This window comes from Marmota monax, unplaced genomic scaffold (assembly GCF_021218885.2).
Source record: "Marmota monax isolate L192 unplaced genomic scaffold, Marmota_monax_Labrador192_F-V1.1 WCK01_AAM20220418_F8-fsc00037, whole genome shotgun sequence".
Classification (NCBI taxonomy): Eukaryota; Metazoa; Chordata; class Mammalia; order Rodentia; family Sciuridae; genus Marmota; species Marmota monax.
Genome location: NW_026693245.1, coordinates 13,756,770 through 13,783,136, shown reverse-complemented (window position 1 = coordinate 13,783,136; position 26,367 = coordinate 13,756,770). Strand labels below are relative to the sequence as shown.

At 32.3% G+C, this 26,367-nt stretch overlaps 1 protein-coding gene and 1 non-coding gene across 3 annotated transcripts in view; one reads left to right on the top strand and one right to left on the bottom strand.

Annotated features, from left to right (window-relative positions):
* Nucleotides 1–26,367, bottom strand: part of Ndufaf2 (NADH:ubiquinone oxidoreductase complex assembly factor 2) — a 184,491-nt gene that overhangs the window by 126,484 nt on the left and 31,640 nt on the right. The gene's annotated exons all lie outside the window — the stretch shown is intronic.
* Nucleotides 4,882–4,987, top strand: LOC124100777 (U6 spliceosomal RNA). The gene has a single exon (XR_006854406.1). It is a non-coding gene; the product is annotated as a U6 spliceosomal RNA (small nuclear RNA).

Genomic DNA, 26,367 nt, shown 5'->3' with positions numbered 1-26,367 from the left:
GATCTCTGTCAACCAGGGCTTAATCATGATCACATTTTCCTTTTTTTCTAGAGTCGAAATGCTAATGCACATTACTTTCCATGGTCACCAGGTTCTTGATAGGTTATCATAACTCCCAGATGCTTTAAAGAATAAAGAAAGGCAGAAACCAACATACACTGATTCTAGCTATAAACATAACCTTCTAGAATGGTGACTGTTAAGATTGGGCTAGCTGATGGCCAAGGGACATTTTAACATGAAGACTCTAAAATGAAAAGTCTAGTTGACAAGTGGGATGTATTCTTTACATTTTAAATCTGCAAAAAGAAATATACTTCTATCTGGCTACAACAAAACAGCTTGGCAGATGATAAAAACAGCTTTTTGCCTCCCCTGACCTTACTTGTACACATCACACGCTTGTGTGAATACACTTGCAGCCCAGAATGCTCTCAGTGTCGATATATTACTTCAAAAAATTTTAGAGCACAGACCTAGAATATGCATGATTTTAGAGTCAGAAGAAAAAAAAAGCTAGTATTTGGCAAAAATCTGACAAATAAAATAACTATGTCCTTATCACAGTAATGAGCAACTTAAAATAAATGTTGGCTTAAACCTCAAAGAAAAATACTGTCAAAAAATGCATTTGACCTTCCAGACAACAACTTTAAAATGTAAACAACTCTTGCTTATCTGTACTGACAAAGAGAAATCAATAGCACAGATAGTTTAACATGCTTGGTAATAAAAAACGTCGTACATTGGATTTTTTATTTTTAAAGACTAAGTCTTTACATCAGTTTTAAGTTCAAGCCAAACTGAGAGGCAGGTACAGAAACTTGCCTTCTATGGACTTGTCCCCACACATGCAGAGCTCCTCCCATTATCAGCATTCTCCCCAGAAAAAATTTGGTTTTGAAAGCAAGGATTTACCTAAACTGTTTCCTTACCATATGTCAAGCTTTGTGTTCTTTAGGCATTGAGGGTCAGAGCTGGTAAAGACATAAACATGTAATTAAAATACAACATGGTAAGAGTGCTGAAAACTAGTCTGTACAATTCTAAAATGGTAGAATTTCTTAAGAAGTAAAGTACCCACACCTAAAGTACCCCCAAACTCAGCATCAGGGAGACAGAAGTTAAAAACAATCAGAGACAACAGGTAAAACATTAAACAAAGTTATCTAGTGGTGGTAAAGCTGTGGGGAAAAGAACATTTGGCCACACTGCTGATGAAAATGTGAATTGCTAAGGTCTTTGGGGAAAGTACTCTGGTAATATTTATTAATATAAATTACATGTATCTTTTTCTGTAGCAATATAATTTACTGAAATTTAAGTAAAAGCATGAGTAGGAAAAGACATTTGTATAAGATGCTATGGAACATGCAAGCAACTCATGAGTCCCTCAATGTATCAATGATAAAATAAACAGCAATACATCATATTATGGAAATACATACAGCTATTGAAATAATACGTTAGTTCTATATATTCTGATCTAAGTGATGTTCATGATTTATTGCTAAGAAACATAAGTGACAGGGAGGGTAAATCGAATAATTCCATTATTTCCCAAAAATCTTGATTCTGTGCAATATGAATATACAAATTGTATAAGCATGGAAAAGCTATGGAATTTGTAGAAGCATAATTTCAGACTACTTATATTAAGTGAGACAAGAAGGTGGGGATACATGGGAAACATACCCCCCAGAAAAATCAAGGAGGGGGGATAGGGTGGGGAAGTATGTTCATGCTATAAAGTGAAGGGGAAATATCTTAGAACCTTTTCTGTAGTATTCCTCTCTCATTTTGCTTAGTTTTAAATTCAAACATCACATCCTCAGAGAGATTCTTCTGGAACCTTCTATCTAGCTACTATGGTCTTTCACATGTTAGTCCTTGCTTTACAGTTTTTCATATTTCTCCTTGACATTATATTACATATTTATATATTTATTATCTGCCTTTTCCACTAAAATACAAACTCTATAAAGGTAGGGATGAAATTTTATGTTATTCATTATTGTATCTCCAGAACCTAAAATAGTCTCTGATACATAGATTCAGTAAATAAATATTTTCTAAATATGAACAAATTATATCCCATGCTTAAAAGCTAAAAATAAACATGGGGACGGACAACAAACTAAAATGGCAAATAAGGATATTGAAATGATTGAATGAGATAGAATTGACAGCAACTAAAAGATGACTTTAAATAAGCACTAAATTAATTTAGTTAAGCATATATTTTAGGATGTTGAAACTGGCAAGTCATCAAATGGGGTGGAAAGAAAGAGGAAGAAAGAGGAAAATCTAGGTTGAATGAATAATAAAAAATGTGTATACCTCAGTAATGCCATGAGGAAAAACACAAATATGAAAACAGTTCTTCCGAATACTTATAAAGTTTATGTGTTGGGCACTGGCACATCTTTCATAAAATAGTTTTTTGCTTTAGTGTGTAAATCAATGTATAAGAAGTAAAATAATATTTAACTGTCAGATTTTGGTATTAACACATGGAGAGTAAAACAATGGGAAGTGATATTGAATAAGCAAGTATTCACAGATTCCTAGCAGAATGGGCATCTAGTGCCATCTAACCTGAAAATGCTTATGTGACACTAAAAAAAAATTTTGAAATTCAAAAAATGTCCATATATATATTTTAGGCACAGGTATCAGAACCAAACACTGGTCCTTTAAAGTTAGAATAGTTTTTAGATAAATAAGATGTTCTCAAATTTATAACTATGTAAAACAAAACAACTAGAATTAGTTTCTATAATCTTATAATATAGTATGTTAAAAAATAAAGCCCAATAATTATGCACATATTTTCTAGGTAATCCTCTTTTTATATTTAGGCTGTATAATAGTAAATTAAATATCTTTTTCACTAAGAATACTATTTTTACATATAATTGTATACATTCTAATTTTCAAATAAAACTGAGAGCATGCTGTTAAGGTTAAAGCACACATCATCCACAGAGACAAAGAACTGCAGGAACAATGAACACATTCCCAAGTCATTTAATTCATCTATAATCCACAGATATTTAAAAACTGTATTTAACATGAAATCTCTAAAGAGAAATCTTAAACAAAAGAAATATGTTTTTGTCCATTTTGTTTGAGGGGAAAAAAAAACTTTAAAATGAGAATGGAATAATTTTCTTGAAAAGGCAACTTGTTTTCTATGATTATTTGGATATCCATTAAAAATTGTTTAAATATTTTAAAATTATGAATTGATATTCTCAAAACTGAATTGTAGCTTATCTGAAAGAACATGAAATTATTATTTCAGTCCCATAAGAAATAAATTTGTATTTTGTTCCTATAATATGCATCTTCTCTCTTGAAAAGCTCTTAGAAATATCTATACAATAAAACCTTGTATAACATTAAGAACAACCTCATTTTTTCCTATTTAAATAAGTAACAAAAACGAACTGATTTTTAGGTACCTATTAGATTTTCTACAGATGACTAAACACATATTTAGATATCATATGTAGGCACATTTAGTTAAAATCAATTAAACTAAGAAGTCCTTCCCTTCTGGCTGTCTATAGTTTTCTTTAATCCTGGACAGTATAAACCCTTATTACCAGTAATTTGCGACTATAACACTGAGGAAAAATGCTAGCCTCACGATTTTTGTCATTTCTCCCCCCTCTTCCCCTGCAGGCTGCTACTGTTGATGGCCTTTATGGAAATATAAATTCAATCAGCAGCTGCAAATTTCATGAGACGTCCATCTTCATGCTGAATTTCTAACTGAGTGTCAAAACAATCTGTGGATTTCTCCCTGATGAAACACACATTGAATTGTAAATTTCTGCAATTTCCTCATGTTTGAATTTCAGCTGCAGAAAAATAGTGCTAGCCCAGATACACTGCCTACCAGGTTGAAACAAGTAATTTTCTCTTCTTATCTTTTCACGCCATTTCAAGAGTTAAACTGTTTTAAAAGCTATGAAACAAAACTTCTCCCCCTCTCCAAATTGGACAATTAAATTTCTATACTGTTGTAAGAAAATGAGGCTATAAAAACCATTAACATATTTGATATGTTTTTAAAAGAATTTTTCTCCCAAATATTTACTTGTTTTGTATCGTCTTTATTTATTTAAACTGTATTTGGTGGTGAATAATGTGATGAATTTTGATAAAAATTAATATTTTCTATATATAATGTCAGTATAGTAATTAATAAAAAAAAGCCACAAAACAATAGTAACTCCTGTTTAATGAGGCACATTTTCATTAAATATTTTTCCATGAGGAAAAATATTAAAATGAAGAATTAAAACAGCTAGACTAGCCATTCTTCTTAATATATACTTATAACTAAGTTAGTTTTTCACCAAAGAATCATTTTCAACTGAAGAGCTAAATAGAACTGCTTTTAAATAACAGAACCTATGTTGTTTTACAGTAAATAAGCAAAAGGTTATGTTTTAAGAAGAAACTTATTGACTTGTATTCCAAAATAGCAATTTCTTGTTGTTATAAACATCATTCACTAATGTTACTAACAAAGTAATTCATAGCCCTATTTAAAAATTCAACAATATACTGCAGTAAGCAACCCTTTTGGATGGCCTATAGAACAAGTAATGAAATAATTATTCATTCAACAAACATTTATTGACCATCTCCTGTGTGCCAGGTAATGATTACCAGGCCATGAGGATACAGAGATATGCAGAACACACTATTTCACTTTAGAGAAAGCAGTCTACTTGAGAGAGAAAAGAAAATAATTTGTTGAAATGAAATAAGGACTTTAAACTAGTACAAATTTAGGAAAGCACTGAAAAGAACAACTCTTTCAATGAGCAGCTATAAAGGCTTTCAAAAGGAGACATAGTACACTTGCTTCAGCAGCACATACACTAAAATCGTAATCATCCAGAAAGATTAGCATGCCCCCCGCCCAACCAAGGATGACACACAAATTTGTGAAGCTTTCCATTAAAAAATAGAGCGTGCAATATAGCTCCTAAGTACATACTCAGCCAGGAAAGCAGCAGAAGGGAGAAGCATTCTAGGCAGAGGAGAGAATACAATTAAACATGTGAAAGCATGGAATAGCATAGTGCCTGTGGAAAACTGTTAGTAACTGGAGCTGGAGAAGCAGGTTTATATGTGGTGTGACAGAATAGGTAGGCTGGAATATTTAAAAATTTATTGTAACATTAATTTTTTTAAGTAATCAAATATTTATTCAAATATTATCCAGAAGGCAATGGGGAAAATTTTTAAGCAGGAATATAAAAATAACGAGTGCTATCCCTCAAAAGGATATAAAAGTTATAGTATAATGATTAAAATCATAGACCCCTGGAGCCAGACTTGGTTCAAATCCAGCTCTGCCTTGTGCTACCTATATGATTGTAGGCAAGTTACTTTCTCTATGTCTCAATTAGCTCATTGATAATCCAGTGATAATGTTATATACTGCTGGGTCAGTATAAAAATTTAGCATCTTATTATTACTTCTATTGTTATTACTATTACTTTATAATTTGGTGTATAGGTTTATATAATTTGTCTATAGGTCTAACTCTAAAATGCAGGAGTCTTAAAATGAAAACTAATTAAAATCACCTGGAACACTGTGGCACAAATTAAACACTCAACTTCTTTTCACTAAGAAAACATTTACTGAATGTTTATTATGTACCAGACATATGTAAAAGTTAAAAAAAAAATAGTTAAAAATAAAATACCAAAAGAAGAGAAAAGTTAAAGTAACCTTGAAATAGATTTTTAAAGTTAATAATACAGAGGAGAATCAACCAACATTCTTAAAATATTAAGATGTTAAGAGTTAATCCAATTTCATCAATGTTAAAAAAATTCAGAAAATAACTTATAACATGGTAGTCCACAATGATGTAAAAGGGGCTTTGCTTCCTGCTATAAACATACAGATATGGTGGATAAAATACTTTTAAACTAGAAACAGACATCAAAGTCAGAGCCCTAGGCTTAAGTGGAGACTTCCCTGGGTTTCAGAACCAACTCTAGGCCCTAAAGGCTGAAGGCTTGGAATGACAGCTTTAAATCCCTTGCCAGAAGAGAATATTCGCCTTCAGTTGGTCTCAGGTAGAGAGGAAGAACTGAGCATGTTCATAAAACTCACAATATCAAAGAGTTGTTGCTACTCATGAAAATATAACTAAACAACATCCACTGGCCCATGAACTCAGAAGCAGCAAAGAAGCCAGTTAGTTTAAGACCTTCAATTGGAAAGGAAAGGGGTAAGTTACCAGCAAGAAATCAAAACCTCTAGAAGTATTGTACGTATGTGAAGTTTTGAAATTTACACTACTACAATGTGTGAATATCATTAATATAAAAATAACATAAAATCTGAATAAACCACCAACAGGGGCCCTAAATACTACAAACAGAATACCCAATTACAATAAATAGAATATAGATTGTTCTCAACCTACAATGGCTCAACTACTTTTCAACTTCATGATGGCGTGAAAGTGTACCCAAACCACCATTCTGTTTTTCACTTTCAGTGCATGTTCAAAAAAATTACATGAGATATCCAACAATTTATTACAAAACAGGCTTTGAATTAGGTGACTTTTGCCCAACTGTATGCTAGTGTTGAGTATTCTAGGCACATTTCATTAATCTGATGTTCACAGATTAGGTGAATTAAATTCAGTTTCAACTTAACAATATTTTCAATTTATAATGGGTTTATGGGAATACTATTCCACTATAAGTAAAGGAGTATCTGCAATTTGAAAGTATCTAAAACAAGAATGTTTAGAATGATTTTTTTAAAGGTGAAAGAAAATATACAATAAAAAAGAACAAATATATTTTTTAAAGAACCAAATGGAAATTCAATAAATAATCACTGAATAAAGAATATGTTAAAGAAAGAAAATTGAGCATAGAAAGAAAAGTGGTATATAAGAATGAAGAATGAGAAAAGATATTGGCAAACATATTGGAAAATGAAATAAGCACAGAAAATTAGTAATGAAAGTAACAGTAAATCTTGGAACGTGTATTGATAATTGTATTAATCTGGATTGACAACAGTGCCCAGATATCTAGTTAAATAATATTCTGGATGTTTCTGTGACAGTTTTTTTAAAATGTATTTTATTAGTCCATTATGGTTATACATAATAGTGGAATTCATTTTGACATAACTGTACACAAATGAAAGATAATTTGCTCAGTACTTCCTCTTTTCCTCACTTCCCCCTCCCCCTGATTTTCTTCCTCTATTTACTGATCTTCCTCCTATTTATGTATTATATGTTTTTAAATTTATACATAAAGGTGGAATTCACTATGGTATATTCATATATGTATATAACATAATTTGGTCAATTCCATTCCACAATTTCTCCCTTTTCTGTTGATGTATTTTTAAAGATAAAATTAACATTTAAATCAATGGACTTTAAACCAGATTACCCTCCATGATATGGGTGGGCCTCTTCCAAACAGCTGAAGGTCATGATAGAACTGTCTGACAGACTTTTCTAGAAAAAGAAGAACTTGTAGCAACAGAATGCTCCACTGTGCGTTAGGAGCAGAACAACCTAGGCCCGCTGTGTGGTAGGAGCAGAGCAACCCCAACAGAATGCCTTTGGAACCCAATTCTTCCATGGGATTCTAACCTCCCAGGATACCCTGTCAATTTTGGACTCATTAAACCTCCACAAACATGTATGCCAATTCCTTAAAGTAAATCTCACTCTCACTCAATGGTTCTGTTTCTCTGGAAAATCCTACTATAGAAGGTATTCAAAAAGAAACAGAAACTAAAATACTAGATAGTACAAGAATGTGCAAATGAAGATGAGAGTAAAAGGTAAAGTTTTAAGATTTTGATTTTATTTGTGTGGAAGTTCAACAGAGAAATTAACTTTATGCTCTGTTAATTCAAACATGCATGTTAAAATATATAACAGTAAAGCTGAGGAAGAGAGAATAATAAAAAGTTCATCAATCAAAGAGAAGGCTGGCAAAATAAATAGATAAAAGACAATAAATATATGATTAAGAGAAAATGTGAACTCAAGTGATAGAACCACATCTAAATGTGTCAAAATTATAATAATAAATGATTGAAATCACCTGGTAAAAAACAAAAAAAAATCTATTTTATAATATCCACTTATTCTCTGTTTTGAAGAGTTTAGCTAAAATATTATAGCACATAAATGAAATAAAGAAGAAAAAATATACCAGATCAATGTTAGTCAGAATAGAGCTGGTATAACAGTATTAATAAAGAAAAATGGATTAATATATTTTAATAAGGCTATTACTTAACAATAAAAGGAAATATCTATCGCAGTAAAAATAATCCTGGAGCTATACATACTAACACACTCTCAAAATACACAAAGCAAAAATTAATATAATTATACACAGAAATGTACTAAGACTGAACTGAATTGAAAAATCTTAATATGCCTCTCTCACAATCTACTAAAGAAACAAAGTCAAGATTTGGAAGATTTGGAAAGTTCAGATAAAAAGTCTGATTTTGTAAATATAATCTTGAAGAGAATTGCACGTCTGCAATAGATTGTTTTAAAGTACATATGGAATCCTAGTAAAAATTAACTATAGGCTACAGAGGCAGTCTCAACAAATACCAAAAAGCATACATTGCATTAACATACATTTTTTTGTTGTTGTTGTTATATTTTACCCATCACTACTGGGTATTATATAGCAGGGGGTATTTTCAAGTTTAGTCTGACTTATTGTTGGAAAAAGCAGTCTTCCTAAGAGACTAGAAAGTTTACCATAATTTGTTACTTATTGACATATATTAAATTTTTAAAGAATATTTATTTGCTCAAAATGATGGTGCATACCCATAATCCAGCAATCCCAGAAGTTGTGGCAGGAAGTACGAAAGTTAGGGGTCAGACTCAACAACTTAGCAAGGCCCTAAACAACTCTGCGAGACATGATCTCAATAAATAAATACTCATTGATACTCCACTTGTGAAGAAAAGAGTTGTATTTAATATTAGTTCTCTAGGAAAGAGGTAGAGGCAGAAAATAAGAGTAAGATTGAATAAATAAGGTAGGAAAAAGGGGAAAGGAGAGAAAAAAGAAAATAGAAGCTAACACTTAACAAAGCACTTATTATATCCTAGACATGGTTTAAAACACTAACATATTTACTTACCTAATCTCTAGAATAACACAATAATGCTAGGTACTGTTATTCTATTATACAGATAAAGAAACAAGTGATAGAATAAATCACAATCATTCCAGTTTTCTTTGTGGAATAAGATACTCAGTGGACTTAGAAGCAATACTAAAAGATGAGTCTTGGCTGAGGGTGAAGCTTGGTGGTAGAGCACATGCTTTGCTTAGCACATTTAAGGCCCAGGGTTCAATTTCCAGACCACCCCCCCCCTCCCGAAAATGAAAATACCTATGAATAAAATAAAAACAAAAAACCTATGAATAAAAGGCAATATTTGGAGCAATAAACTCTTCTATCTTAAAGATTATTTTTTATAACCTCTTTATTTTGCAGATGAGAAAATGCAGGCTTTTAAAGAGAACAACAATTACCCATGCAAGATAACAGAATCTTAAAACGACAAAGTCAGTACAAGAAGTCTTAAGTCTTTGTTGTGTGTTTGTATAAAAATTGTTAGTTATGGGGCCGTAGTTGTGGCTCAGTGGTAGAGTACTTGCCTAGCATGCATGAGATATTGGGTTCAATCCCCGGCACCACATAAAAATATAAACAAATAAAATAAAGTTTTGTATCCATCTACAACTAAAAGAAATTTTAAAAATTGTGAGTGATGACCTAAAAAGTTCTTGACAGTATATTCTCATGGTATTCAAACAGTAGCCATATGAGATATACAATAGCTTCAAACTCAGCAGATAAAAATACAAGAATTCACTAAAATTTTTTAGTAAAAACTTTACTAAATAAAATTTATTTTATTTGTTCCAAGTAAATGTCTCTAAGTATTCAAAATGACTTTACAAATCACATTATATAGTGACTCCTAAGCTTGGCTGATGATTGGAACTACTAGAGGAGACATAATATACAGATTTTTCAGCCACCCATAAACCTAAGAATTCTGATTCGATGGGATACAATTCAGTTTTGTCTCTGTGAAGTTTCCATTTCTTTTATCAGTCAATTAAAAAATCTCTTATACAAATACTGAGGAGAATATCAAGATTTAAGAAGATTATAAGCCAGCTTTTGTTATAAATGTATCTCCATATCTCACGTTCTATGTAGTAAACTGGTATTGGATAAATAAAAACACTCATTTTATTGCTATTTGTATAGGTTAAATATAAGGTATTTATGTTAAATTCCAATTTAGTAATAAAAAATAAAGTTTGATGCATTTAAATCAGTGGTATGCTGGTAAATGTTTAACAAATAACTAATCTATGGGCATATTGCCAACAAAAATATTGGTTGGATTATAGTTATTTTAATATTAGAAGATTATTTCCTCAATTTTTGTGCTTATTCAGAATGCAATGACTATAAACACAACATGCACTAACATTTTCTCCATTACTTTCTCACTATCAACAAAAGAATCAATCAATACCTGATTTGTATCATTTGACAATTTCTATGGATTATTTACACTAAGAAGTATTTACGCCAAGTTCAGCTGCTAGCATGATATCACTGATTATGAAGTTAGGAAGGAATACACAGGACCCCATCTTACTGTAGTTCCTCCTTATGTGTAGGGGATGTGCTCCAAGACCCCCAGTGGATACTACGGGTAGTACCAAACCCAATTATACTATTTCTTCTAATGCATTCCTACAAAATTTAATTTATAAATTAGGTAGAATAAGAGATTAGAAACAGTAACTAATAATAAAATAGAACAATTATAACAATATGCTATAATAAAAGTTATTTAAAACTTGTGAATAGTTTGTTTCACAATATTCCATTTAATATTTTGTACTGCTGTTAACCACTGCAGAAATCAAAGCCATGTTATAAAGGGGAACTAATTATTTTCACCATATAGATATTACAGGTACAGATAACTCTCAAGAGCAAATTAGGAAGTAATGAGTTTTAAATATATATTAAAATATATATTAAATATATATTTAAATATATATTACCTTTGTCACTAAAAATAATTAAGTAATATAAAAGAAAAAGTAAAAATTTAAGTTTATGTGATTCAAATTTTACTAATGTTTGGTTTTACAAAATTCATGAATATTTAACAACTGGCTCTCAACAACTGGTGCAAACTGTCTCCAATGTACAACACTGAAAAACTCATAAGTCCTATTGCTTTTTCTAAAATTTCACCTAAAATCACATTTATTTTGGTCTTAAAAAAAAAAAAAATCTGTCAAGTTCCTGATTTAGCAAAAGCCAGTTCATAAGAAATTACCAGTATGCCCAAAGAAAACCCAAATCGATAATCTATTTGATTATATTTTATTTTATATACATATGTATATTTTTTTTGCCATTATACATGAGCTCTCTTATTTTTTTTGCATTACAATTCTTTTTTTTTTTTGAGAGAGAGAGAGAGAGAGAGTTTTTAAAATATTTATTTTTTAGTTTTCGGTGGACACAACATCTTTATTTGTACATGGTTCTGAGGATTGAACCCAGGGCCGTGTGCATGCCAGGTGAGCACGCTACTGCTTGAGCCACATCCCCAGCCCCCTGCATTACAATTCTTAATACATCTTTATACGATAATTTATCATATCTCTGTTTGTATATAAGATATGTTGACACCAAATTCACATCTTCATACATGTATTTTGTATAATGATGAGGGTCTCCTTCCAACATCCATGCTATTATATTTTAGATTAAAATTTTTACAATGATGTTTAATTTAGATTATAAACTTACAAGGAAAGGAATCCCAAGCTTAAATCTTTGGGTCTGACATGTTTATTTTGCCCTAATATACTCTGTCAACGTAACATTGCTATTCCAAAATAATCTTATTAGGACATTTTAGTGGAAAGTATTATCTATTATAGGCCATTTTATGCCTAATCCTACTTCATTAGAAAAAGGAGATTAAAAAAAAAAAAAAAACAAGAACTGCAGGTGTGATGGTGCATGCCTGTAATTCCAGCAATAGGAGGATGAGGCAGGAGGATCACAAGTTTGAAGCAAGCTTCAGCAAATTAGTGAGACCCTGTCTCAAAATAAAAAAATAAAAAGGATGGGAGTTCACAGTAGTTAAGCAGCCGTGGGCTCAATCCCTGGTTTCTAAACATGAAAAAAAAAAAAAATGTAAGAGAAAAGCAATTGTAGAAAAGCAATTATAATTGCAATTTGAGACAGATACTGAAGTCCTAAATGGTCATAGATGAGAAAGTGAGTAGTTTGGGATAGTTCTGATCTTATCAAGAGCAGCCAGGTCCTCAGGGACTAAACATTCCACATACATCAAGGGTGTAATCAAAGGTACAAGTTACATATGTATAAGCAACCTACCAATCCTGAGTATAGCTAAAAAGCCAATGCCACTTGACACCTTTCCAACATAACAATGGCCCCTAAACTCAAACTCCTTTGTTATATTAAAGATTCATAAGCCATGCCAAACTCCTTTATTATATTAAAGATTCATAAACCAGGTTCAGACCTAAAACTATAAGCTTCAACCATATTAGCTGAACTTTAGGTGATTAAAAATGTAAAGCCGCCTAGAATCTAGGATCCTCAGGCATTGGGAGAGAGAACTGTTCCAGAAATTTCCATCATGACAGCAGGGAAAACCATAGTAATTGGTTAAACACTGATCTCCCCCTTAAGAAATACACCACATAAAGACAGAATACATTGGTGTGGTAGACTGCAAAGCTAGTAAAAGAAGAAAATTTCAAATTCCTCCTGATAGTTATCCTATAGTTTTTCTACCATAAAGTTAGTAGCTACCGTCTTTCCTGCTACTTGAGTGCTACCTACAACAAATGCCATTATTTTAAACACACACACACAAATTTACATATATATGTATATATTTTTATTTATTTATTTTAGTATTTTTAATCTAGGGCCTCACTTATGCTAGGCAAGCTATCTGTGATGGAGCAACATACTCAGCCATTATTTTATTTTGAGACAGGGTCTCATTATTAAGTTGCCTAGGTTGACCTCAAACTTGGGATCCTTCTTCTTCAACCTCCAGAGTAGGTGATTTAAAAGTGTACATACACAACCATGCCCAGCCCATTATTATAATTTTAATATCCATATAATCAGATCAATCATGTAAGTACATCTGTTTGAAATTAGCCCTATTTTCTTCAATGTATAATTAATATGTAATGTCAGCATTTTGCTTTTTCATCTTACATATAGCTCCACTTCATACTTCTGCTACCACTGTCTTTTTTTCTTTTCTATGAAAGGATTTTGTCATTTCCAAAGGTCACTTTAATTCTATATGAATCTTTTAAAAAAATCTGTTAAACATCACTGCAATTTATTAAAATATAATCTATAATTATTGTTATTATATTTTCACCTTTTCCCTTCAGATTTTAATTTATTCTTTAAATAATATCTTGGAAATTTATAGCACTTATTGCTATTCTGACATGCAGGATTTTCTATAAACTAATGTGGAAAGATTTCTAAGTACTGGAGAAGACAGAAATATTTAAACAATCATTATGTTTCCATGACTCTCCTCTTAATTATGGAAATAAAAAAATACCTCAGATATTATATTTAGTAACATTTTAAATAATTAAAAAAGTGAGATAAGTATGTTGTCTTACTTGTGAATACAAGTTTTTAAAAATTCTACAGATACAACATGTTTTCACAGAATTAATGAGTTTGTACCTAAACAAGTCTACTGACAAAACAAAGTTAGTGCCAAAAGTTAATTGTAGCGGACTAGGGGTGCAGCTCAGTGTAGAGCACCTGTGTAGCATGTGTGAGGCCCTCAGTTCAATCCCCAGCACCACACACAGGAACACACACACACACAAACAAAATTAACCATAGACCATAGCTGGGTGCCATAGCCTGTAATCCCAGCAGCTCAGGAGGCTGAAGCAGGAGCATCACAAGTTTAGAGCCAGCCTCAGCACCAGTGAGGCTCTGAACAACTCAGTGAGACACCTGTCTCTAAATAAAATACAAAATAAGGCTGGGGCTCAGTGTTTGAGTACCCTTGAGTTCAATCCCGGGTACTCCCCTCAAAATATTTAATCTTATTTACGATGGATCCTTCACTTTGATTTGGTCTCAAGACATACATAATGACAAGATATTTAAAGAAAAACACAGAATCTGCATTTTTATTTAATGCCTGTATCATGGATGTTGAATAAACACTAAACAAATGCAAAAGATGTATTTTTGTTCCTGGAGATGATTACAGTTTAACATTATCCTAAAATTTATAAAACCTGAAGTCTGTTTCATGGCTTATTAACAATAACAGTAAGTTTACCAGCCTTGATAACACATTTCTAGCTTTGTTTTCTCCAAACTACTCCTTTGATTGCAGACTTTACTCTCACCTATATTCACTTAAACTAGGAATTCTTATCTCTACAAAAAGAAAAGATAATCTTAGGAATAATCAGGATCAAAGGTATCTTGGTTAGGTCCCTAGTGATGCAGTCCACAGAATTCTGTGGACAAACAGACCACAGAATATATGACAACAGAAGCACATTCAATGCTATATGATTCAGAGCAATGAATAAAAAACGGTTTTATTCAAAAATCTGTAAATGTTCAGGTAGCTGTCCAACAGAAACAAACAGTTTGAAATAAATCCATTACCTTTAATATAATCTAAGTATAAAAGGCACAAAGCATTAAATCAGCATATTAACAAAGGAAATCTTAAAATAACTTATCTTAAGACAACTGAAAGAAATTATTACACAGAGAAAATTTTCTTTTTATGTATCTTTGAATAAAAAACATTAAACAAAATTAAAATCCAAAAGAAACTACTGTTCTTCTATAAATTGTTTGAAAAAAAATCTAATTAAGCTTGAAGGTTTCAAATGAACAAAATTGCACTGACATATTTTTATGCATCAGCTGTTTCCCAGGGATGATTAAATTTTAAAGAACTACTCTACAGATTTCAATAATTTTCTCAACCTCTCTGTTTAAATGTTGCAACATTAACCCTTGATTTTTTATTTTTTATGTGACTTAATAATCCCCCAATATGAAGAGGACATTTTTCTATTCAAAGGTAATTAAATTGTTGGAGAAGACTTTCACTAAAATTGCCCTGTTGTGCTACCTAAGCAATTGTTTAAGCAAGACACTAATTTGGTTAAAGCAAATTATTATTATAATTTTCAAAATACTTAATTAAAATGTTAAAGTGAATAAGTAAGACAATAGGTGAAGTTATTATGTAAGAAATAAAGGTGATTTAGACTATTTTTTTAAAATTAGTGTCCCTTTCTTTGAAAAGACTAGAAATTCTATTAAATAAAAATCATAAAATTGTTTAAATGTAATTAAAATAATTTCTAAAAGCAGAAAAATACAAACCCAAATGTATTCTACAATTCTATTCAACATGTAATACTAATACATATTTTAGTGTTCATGTCTACATTTTTTAAACATTTTTTTAGTTGTAGATGGACACAATATCTTTGTTTTATTTGTTTCTTTATGTGGTGCTGATGATCAAACCCAGTGCCTCACAATGCAAAGCAAGTGCTCAATCACTGAGCTATGACCCCAGCCCTCATGTCTACATTTAATAGCAAAGTCTTGTTATTGAACATAATTTTGTAAGCGTCTTGATTGTAGACTAACAAAAAATCAAAGTACAAGACTGAAGAAAGAAAAATATCAGAATGAATTTTAGCTATAAATTTATACGTGCCCTTTTTAATTTCAGTGAATATGCCGTGAATCAGATTAAACTTATATTAGATTTAGATAATAGCCCATATATACCATATCTTTCTGTTGGAGAAGAGGTAGCAAAATTCATTTAATTTTCGAATAGGCTGATTTGAAGTTTAAGAGAGAGGTCTGGGTTGCAAAGTAAGGTTTAGAAATCATCATGTTTAGTAACTGAAGTCATAGGAGTGGACAAGCTGAAAAAAGAATTCTTTGGGAAATTCAAGGATATAAGAAGTGCCTGCCATATAACTAGGAATAGTTCAGAAACCTGCAAGAATAATCAGAATGGTAAAATGAGAACAAGGAAACAATAGTATAATTAAAGCCTTAAAGAAGTTAAACTGTGAAAGTATCTTGAATTTAGCAAAGAAGATACCAGTAGTAATCATACCAAAAGCAACTTGAGTAGGGGAGGAGAAATCTATCTTCTAGTAAAACTCATAAAGAACAGAATTATCCAAATACAGGAAAAGTCTCATGTGAATAGCAGCTATATCAGAGAGTGAAAATACATAGTAGAGTATAAGGCTGGGGTTGTGGCTCGGTGGTAGAGTGCTTGCCTATCACGTGTGAGGCACTGGGTTTGATTCTCAGCATCACACAAAAATAAATAAACAATATAAAGGTATTGTGTCTGTCTATGATTACAAATTTAAAAAAATACATAGTAAGGCTGGGGTTATGGCTCAGTGGTAGAATCCTCGTCTAGCACACATGAGGCACTGTGTTTGATCCTTAGAAACACATGCACACGCGAGCGCGCACACACACTCACACACACACAAATAAAATAAAGGTATTGTGTCCACCTGCAGCAAAAAAAAATTTTTAAATATATAATAAAGTAAATAAATAATACTAGCTTAAACAAGATAGAAGTTTACTTTTATTTCATATAAACAACTTAAGGAAGACAGGAGTCCAGGACTTAAATGGTAGTACTCTACAATCATAAGGGATTCAGGTTCCTGAGGTCTGGCTGTTCTGCTGCTCTTAAAGTGCCATCTGGGTCATGAAATACTGAAAAGGTCAGCCAGCACATTCACATTCTAGCCAGCAGAAGGAGAAAGAAGGGGCAAAGAAGAGAATGTCCTTTCCCTTTAAATGATTTATCTCAGAAATCATACTCAACTTACATCTCATTGCCCAAAAGTATGAGAACACATACTGTGGGATCTAACTTGGTCTAGAAAGTGAGGAAGACATCACTAAGAAAGATGTTCTTAAATGAGGGTGAGTAGTTAGCTAGATGGAAGAGCTGAGGGTAAAAAGGAGAGAAGGAGAAGAGGCAAGGGAAATGTGTAAAGACCTGGTATAATATGCAGAAAAGGAACTGAAAAATCTAGTGGGCCTAATGCAAGAGATCAAAGGAAAGGGTGAAGTGGAATAATATTCAACAGGCAGGGACCCGATCCCATGTAATGCCTCTTAAATTCCTTAATCATAAGCACTGGACTTAATCATAAGCATGGCACAAAGCCACTAAATTAAAGTCAAGTCATATAATCAGATTTGAAATTTAGAAATCTCACTAAATCTAATCTCACAGTGTAGAGCCTGGATTAGAGAAGGTTGGAGGTAAAAAATCAAGTAAGAAGAAGTTGTACTTCAAGAGAAAAGTGACAGAGGCCTAGACCAGGACAGATAAATTAGAAAGTAGTAGTAGTAGTTCAAAAGCCAGTTAGAAAGTGTAATCAACAGTACTGGTGATGGGATGTTGAGAGTAAATAAGAAAAAAAGAGTCAAGTCTGATTCAGGTTTCTGACCTAGACATCTAGTTGAGGATGGTCATCAATTACAAAGTCAGGAAATATTAGAAAAGCAGCAAAGATTTTTGTTTTGTTTTTTTTGTATAAATAGAATAGTTTCAGTTTTAACATGTTAAGTCTGAGGTCCAGAGTCTGGAATCAGAAAAAACAGTGGGCAATGATCTAATATGTTTTAGAGTAATCAGCACTGAAGCCATAAGAGTAAATTCTATGGCTTGAAGAAGATGTACAATAAGACTAGTAACAAGCTGAGAATAACATTCCAGCAAGCCCAAACACTTGAAAGATGAGAAAAAAAAAAAAAAAAAACTAGAGACATTTTATCTCACTTTTCCAAGATTCTACTATAGTAGGACTGAAGTGGAGCCTAGGAATTATAAAACTTAAAGCACTCTGATCAATTCTGATACAATGAGTCCAGAGTTTTCTTGTCATCATTGCTACCAATCTGTGTGATCCAATGAATTAATCTCTAGAGATGCTCTGTGGTGGGGCCGGGTGGGGGGAATGAAGATTCCATGGTTAAATTAGTTTTGGAGGTGTTACATTCTGCCAATTAAACTCCTGTGTTCCCTCTTAGAGATTCCCAGCACACAACAGCAAAATTAAAGGCTTTAAGAAGTTCTGTATTTTGTTAGATAACCTATTTAGCATTGTTGAACAAATTGTCCCCTAAACTTATTTAGCTTCAGAGTACCTCACTTTTATTATCTTCTAACACCTAAAAATACTAAAAATGATCTGAAAACACTGCTAGAGACTTTAAGCAAACCATAGTGAATCACTGTAAACCATGATTATAAAAGACATAGAGTAGTACTAATGACCACAGTAAAAGTTACACATGACCCTTGAAATGATAATGTACAAAGATACAAACAGAAGGATTGAAGAAACCATAATAGAAGACACACTAAGGGAGATAACTGGGCAGAAAAACCAATGAGAGAATAGGCAGTTCATAAAAAGCCTTGGATCCTACAAATACAACTCACCTTTCAAGGCCTATTCAATGTTATTTTTCTCTTTAGTCTAATACGACTATATAGAAATCTGCTACTGTGGATAAGATGGAAAAAAGAACATGAGCTTTGGAATGAGAAGGACTTGTGTTAGCATACTGATTCTGTCAGGTACTAGTGAATCAATTGGCCAATATGTGCCTGAAATGGTTGATGAAAATGATCATGAAGGCAGTGATAACAACAGCACTCCCGATCATTTACTGATCACAAGCCCTTTACATGCTCATTTACTATTCCCAATATTTCAGGATAGGTGGAATCATCTCTATTTTATTGAGGATGAAACTGAAACTTAGTGAATTCAAACAAATGTTTAAGACCTTAAGAGACTGTTTTTAACATCAAGAAGAATAAGGTGTGAATGAATTATTCTGAAGGCTGTAAAATTCCATACAACTTTTAGGTATTACTAAATAAGAAATGTATATAAATATCTTTGTTATCTATATACACTTGCTTGTTAAATCTTTTTTTTTAAACAAAGACTTTGCTTAGTAATACCAATTATCAAGGTTTGAGAGATATAAACTTTAGTTTCTTTTTCCTATTCTTTTTTTGGTACCAGAGATTTAACCCAGGAGTGCTTAACCGCTGAGAGATATCCTTAGCCCTTTTAAATTTTTTCTTTTTTAAATTTTTAGATAGGGTCTTGCCAAGTTGCTAGGATTGGCCTCAAACCTGTGATCCTCCTGCTTCAGTCTCCCAAGTTGCTGGGATTACAGACATGTCTTCTGTGCCTGGCGGAACATCAGTATCTTAATAATTAAATACTGACTGACCTTCTTTCCTCTACTGTTTTGTTTTAAAATTATAGACTTAGAAACATTTTTAAAGCTGTGGTAAACCAAATGCCAAAATGATCACTGAATTTAAGTAAACAAAAGCTCAAGTTTCTATGGTGAACTAGTACTATTAATGAACTAGGTGCTAATAACCACACTTCAGTAAATTCTCTGGACACATTCATAGAAATGTTAAATTACGTGTTAAATATAGCTTTCTAATTAGAGAAAAAATGTTCAAGTCTGATTGAGGGGGAAGTATACTTTAAAGTCATAGAAGATTGAATATTTTAGTTCTTAGAATGAAGAGTGACCAAGGGGCATGACTGGACTATTCTGGGTTTAGTATTAACCTACTATCTCAAAAAAATCTTTAAGTTTTTATGTATGAGTCTTAGATCTGAAACAGCTCTGTGTGTCTCTTCATGATTAGTGGTACTTGAGCACTCAAACCCTATGTATTCTTCCTCAGGCACAATGCAACTCAACTATAAAAGTGAAAGTACCATGATAGGAGTTTAGGATACAAAAATGAATATGATTAAAAAAAAAAAAAACTCTACCTTCAAGGAGCACTCAGTCTGATGAGGAAGATACTTTCAGTGTTGAGGTTACTAGTAAATGTCAATTTACTTTGTATTTTTAGTTTTGCAGATTAAACAAAAAAGAAAAAATGATACAGTTCATTCTTCATTTCCATACCAAATTTTATAAAACAAAAAGACAAAAGGTTATTTTTTTAAAATTAAAAGACTATGAGATTATATTAATCTCCTCCTTAAAATCTTTAAATAGCTTCCAAATACATTTGGAATAAAAATCAATTCATACTTAATAAAAATCAACAATTCTTCCCTCCTTCTTTTCTTATTACAACTTCTAAACTCATGGCAATTTATTTGTAATCTTAATATAGGACTGATTTTCCCCACAATTCTTTATTTCCTTCCTTCTTCCATCTCTCTTCTTCTTCTTCTTCTTTTTTCTTTTAGGTGATTAAGTAGAGAAGCTTAAAATGATTTTGAAACATCTGATCTCATTTCCTATCACTGCCCTCATTATTCATTACAGTCTAGGTATGAGCCAGCCTTCTATCTTTTCTAGGAACAGAAAACTATTCCACCATAGGGCCTTTTCTGATTATTTAATTAAAAGCAAAATCCACATGTCCCTCTTGCTATCTTGTTTCTTCACAGAACTTGATGCTATCTGATAGTATATTGTTTATATACTTACTATCTATCTACCTCTTTTAAAATGAGAATGACAGATCAGATACCTTTTATATTTTGTTTACCAAAGTATACTACCAGAATAAATCCTAATATATACTAGGTGCTCAACAAATATCTATGAATGAATCACAGAATTACTGAATAGTTGAGCTAGGATTCAAATGTAGCTCTGACTGCTAATCCTAGAGCCTGTTGACTATGTCATACTGCTTGTGTGAACAGGATTGGGTCTGACTTATTTTTGTATCTTCCACAACCCCTAGCACATTTCTTTATGTAAAATATGCTATAAATTCATACTTATGAATAAAGTAATATGTTAAATTTTATATGTTAAGTCCTTAAGTACTAAAATAACAAGAAAATAAATTTCTTATAGGATCAAAAACAATTCACACCATGCCATCTTTCTAGAATATTTTCATAATCCCACTTCCCCCCTTTTCCCATTTAAAAACCCCTACTTTGCGGGCTGGAGTTGTGGCTTAGTGGAAGAGTGCTTGGCTGTCACTTTGTGAGGCACTGGGTTCGATTCTCAGCACCACGTAAAAGTAAATAAATAAAGCATACAATTTGATGTTTAAAAAATAAATCCCTATTTTGATTTCAAGAACCCAACTGTTTTTTGTTGCTATTGTTGTTGTTTTATAGTGCTAGGGATGGAAACAAGTGCTTTATCCAAGCTAAGCAAGTCCTCTACCCCTGAGCTACACCCCCAGCTCTTAACATTTTGTTTTAAGTCTTCCCCAACACTGGAAGAAACAGATGCATAACTTCTGAACTCTTACAATGGTGTATTCCTATCCTTAAAATATGACCAATTTTCTCCACAACAATTCTTCCCTCCTTTTCTTACTACAACTTCTAAACTCATGGCAATTTATTTGTAATCTTAATATAGGACTGATTTTCCCCACAATTCTTTATTTCCTTCCTTCTTCCATCTCTCTTCTTCTTCTTCTTCTTTTTTCTTTTAGGTGATTAAGTAGAGAAGCTTAAAATGATTTTGAAACATAAACTTCTAGAGTCCTGTGATTACAATAAAATTATACTATTTTAAATGATATGACTATATCTTAGGTGCAACCTAGCAACATCCCCTCCTCAAAAAAAATTGTTAGAAGAGTAGACTCTGACAAATTAAAGCATCCACAATGAGACATCAATAACAGTTTAACTGAAGAATTTCTCAAATCATGAGATTCTAAAGACCAAAAACAGTAGATTTAAATTTACTCAACCCCCCATAAAATATACAAATATATCATGTTATTACAGTAAAAAAAAAAAAATCTAAGGCAAAGGTAGGCTCTTTCCATTGTAATGTTTAACACTCCCAAGAATGCTCTTTTACTACTTTTATATGATATTTCAATGGATTTCAGAATCATAGCTTTTAAAATGCTCCATATGTTGAACAGCCTATAGTTAGTAATGCATTACATCAGACTTTTGTACCATAAGAAAACATTAATTTCAGTTTTAAAGTACTACCCTTTCTGTTGGGTAGCATAATTTATAACTGCAATACAGCACTTTTATAGGTTTGGTCCCCAGGAAATTGTGTTTGCTATAGAAAGGTACATCAGATACAGGAAGGTAAAAGGAGTATCTGTAAATCAATAGCATGGGAAAAGAGAAAATAAAAACCATAGGGACAAAAAGCTTAGTAAGAATGACCAGGTGGGATAAGTAACATAGGAACAAATAGCACAATATACTTCAAAGGGCTATGTAGTAAAAATATTTTACAGAATAGAAAAGTGAGGGGTGGTCATTATTATAGTATAAACCATCATATAATCTCTTCGGGAACACAAGAAAGAGTGCAGGTACCAGATTTGTTTGTTAAAAGTACAGACATTTCAAAGAAACACAGCTTTCATGATAATTTCTTCTAGGGTCAGCATGGCTGGTTTTGGTGTATTGCTTCTTTTATGGTACACAGGAAATTGTCACAAAAATTAGTTATTTCATTCTGGTCAAGCTGTTTAATGAACAGGGCCATTCTTTATTCATGGCACCTAAAAATTTTATTTATCTGATCCATTAACTAGTTAATTTAAATTGGAACATTAATAGTTTTTAAAAAAGAAATATTTTTGCCATTTCAGCAACAAAACTTAATATTTGAGACAATATTCTTAGGTCTCTAAGAGTTAAAAAAAAAAAAAAAAAACTTCAGAGATAGTATATTACCAAGGCCTCCTTAGCCAGTTTTCTAAAGTACAGACCGATCAATAAAAATCAGTCTGTATACTTTCCAATTGGAGAGAATCTGGGCACTCAATGGAATGCCAAATAGTACTGGCAGACGTTTATTCTTATAGAAAGAGAATCCTATGTTTGCAATGTTCTGTTAATAGCATGCTAACAAGTATATTTCCTGTAGGGTTACTAATGGACAGGAAAAAAATATAATAAAGCAGTGAATAGTGGACAGCCATTCATGCTGCATAGATCTACGGTTGCTAGAAAGAAGAAAAAGTTAGTCCTCTAATCTTAGGCAGTCATAAAAAAGAATCCTCTCTTGTTAAAGCTCAAGAGATTCTGAAGAGGGAATAAAAGAGAAAAAACTCAGACAGATTATGCTGTCAATTTCAGTTGTCATAATGTGCTTCAGAGATAAAACATTCCTCTGAATGGCAATTGAACAGAAGGAAATTTTCATTTTTGGTTAACTGGATGGAAGAATTGGACCAGTACCTAAAATGACATTGAAATGAAGCTTAAACCCCCTCCCACAAGAAAGAAACAGATGCATCACTGCAGATACAAAATAAATTATTGAACAGTGCATATATTATATTGGCATCATTGTATCCAACTGTACATCTGCACAATGTTTTAGTCTCCTGGTGAGAGAACAGACATTTCTGAAAAGGAAAATAGGCAACTATTGAAGTGAATCAGATAAGTATACCATTTGGGTAAGAAAAGCCAAAGCAATACTTCACTGAATTTGAAGTTATTCAAACAGTGAGGGAAAAGGAATCATAAATTATACAGATTCCAATGCCCTTGATCATATACATTGATGTAAATGAGGAAGATTTTGAAATATAAAACTATATTTTCATAATCTTAAATCAGAATGAATTTCAAAAATAATATGACTACACAAGACCCTATAGGAGTTAGGGCTAAAAACTCTTGCTTGTTTTCACAAACAAGTTATTAGTATATTAAACTAAAACTACAATCCTTATCTTGAGCAAGGATTAGAGAAGACTCACAGTATAGGAACGAAAAGGAGACCTAGTTGGTCATTTAAAGTTAACAAATGACCCTATGAGTTGTGAATTAAGGAAATGGGATTGTGATGAACTCCATTTGGCTCTTTAAATTCCATTTCTACATTCTGACAACACTGTCCTGGTTGGTCCTTTCCACCTCCTTTGCTAATCCAGCTCTTGCAGCTACAGGAGCTGAACCATGCAGACAGCTTGCACCACTCCACACTTCCACTCAGTTTCTCTTAACCCTTTATATTCTTGCCCACCTCTTTACTTAGTTCATCTGAAAAGGAAGTACAAGGGTACCAGTTTTAGAAGACTGGTGAAACAAGCAGGCTTTATCATTTTCTTTAGTTTTAAATGTATAGTCTCGGCTGGTATTGGGCCAGCAGCACTGCTGTGTTATAAAAGGTGACCTAATAAGGTCTGTTCAGAGGATATAATGATGATTGAAATAATAAATCCTGGGGTTAGTGCCTAAAACAGAAAGGCACAAAGGAAAAAATGTATCCAACTTAAGAAATATTTTATAGTTAATAGAAGTCTGACGTCTTTTTATTAAGTCATTCATCACAATATAATACATGTTTACTAAATATCTAAAGTAACAGAATATTTTCTCACACACAATGTTCAATAAAACTACATTTAATAAGGATTCACAACTCTGAAGACTAGCTGAATTATGCTTCACATGACTATTAAAACAGCACAGGTGAGAAAAGCATGTTCAAGGCAACCCTACAAAATATTAGTAGAGAGCAGAGAACACAGGGGCACAAGGAATTACAAGTCTGTATATGTAAGTACAGTCTTCACAATATTATTCCCTTTAGAAATATAATTGCATAGGGAAGTCATTCTTTGAATTCTTCCAATCATTTTTAAACACAAGCAAATATGAAATAGGGAAGAGCTCATTAAAGATATAGAAAGGCAAATATAACCTAAAAGCAAAAATATAAGAAGGTTGAGCCCATCTGGATTTATTAGATACAGAAAAGCCTTGAGGGGATTAGCTAGGGATGTGGGATAGGAGAAATGGAAGGTAATTGGGAATGGGGAACTCACATTGGCTCCGTCCCTGGAGTGTTTCTGCCAAGGAAAGAGAATAAGAATAGAACCTTCAGGAATAGTATCGTATGGTGGCTGGATGCCCAAATAGTCTATTGCTAAAAAAAGGCCATGGTATGATAGAGTAATGATTCACAGAAGAACAAGAGAAAGAAGTAGTCCAGAAATCATATTGTGTTCCTCTGACTCATTACACATGCTCTCTCTTATTTAAACTTAAGTTAGTCTATTAGCAATATCTTTCGTTGTTTTTCTGCAATCAATATTAGTAGAAACTTTATGAATAGACAAAACAAAATATTTCAAAAAACATGCTGTGTACTCCAAGTGCTCCATCTTTAGTGGTCACAGTACTTACAAGGAGCCAGGCAAAAATTTTTAATCCACAGAGCAAGAGGACATGGAGGAGTCGCAGGCTTCTTTATTAGGATAGAAGGAGGCCAAAAAAACTAACTTGAAAGAAGCAGTGTTTTTTGTTTGTTTGTTTAGTTGTAGATGGACACAATACCTTTATTTCATTTGTTTTATTTTTATGTGGTTCTGGGGACCAAACCCAAACGCATGCTAGGCAAGCACTCTACCACTGAGCCACAACCCCAGCCCCGCCACCCCCCGCAGTGTATTTTTAATTAAGGGTTAAATTCAACTCTTAACTTTCATTATCATTAGAGATAGATATTTAAGATTCTTATTTTGAAATATGTATTTTCAAATAAAATATCAAATGCCATTTATTAGTATTAAACATGAAATAAGCTAACTTACAAATAAAGTATTTCTTAAAAAATAACAGTTTAGAACATGTTGAAAGATAACCTCTGAATCAACAATATGCTAAGAAACTCTGGTGAGTCAGACGGGAGACTGCATTTACCTAAGTATAATGTCTCAAATGAGTAAAGCTTAAGTGCTATTAATTAAACAGTATGTGGCAAATGGTTAAACATTAAATCTACTCATCTCCTATCAAAAAGACCACCAGAGACGAAATGTTTTTTTCTTCTCTTGCTCATCTTATTTGTTGAGCAGATGATGAGTAGATTTTCAATGCTGACAAATTACACTCTACCGAGCATTAATTCTTCAACACTCTAAAGATTATATTAGACTTGTTAGCGATAAAGTACAACTATTTTAACTTTTTTCTCTATCATATTGTCTACTAGATCTTTTTTTTTTTTTGCCCATCAAAAATCATTATGTGTTGCCAGGTATGGTGTGGCTCATGCCTGTAGTACCAGCTACTTGGAAGGCTGAGGTGGGAGAATAGATTGAGCCCAGGCTTTAGAGACCAGTCTGGGCAACATAG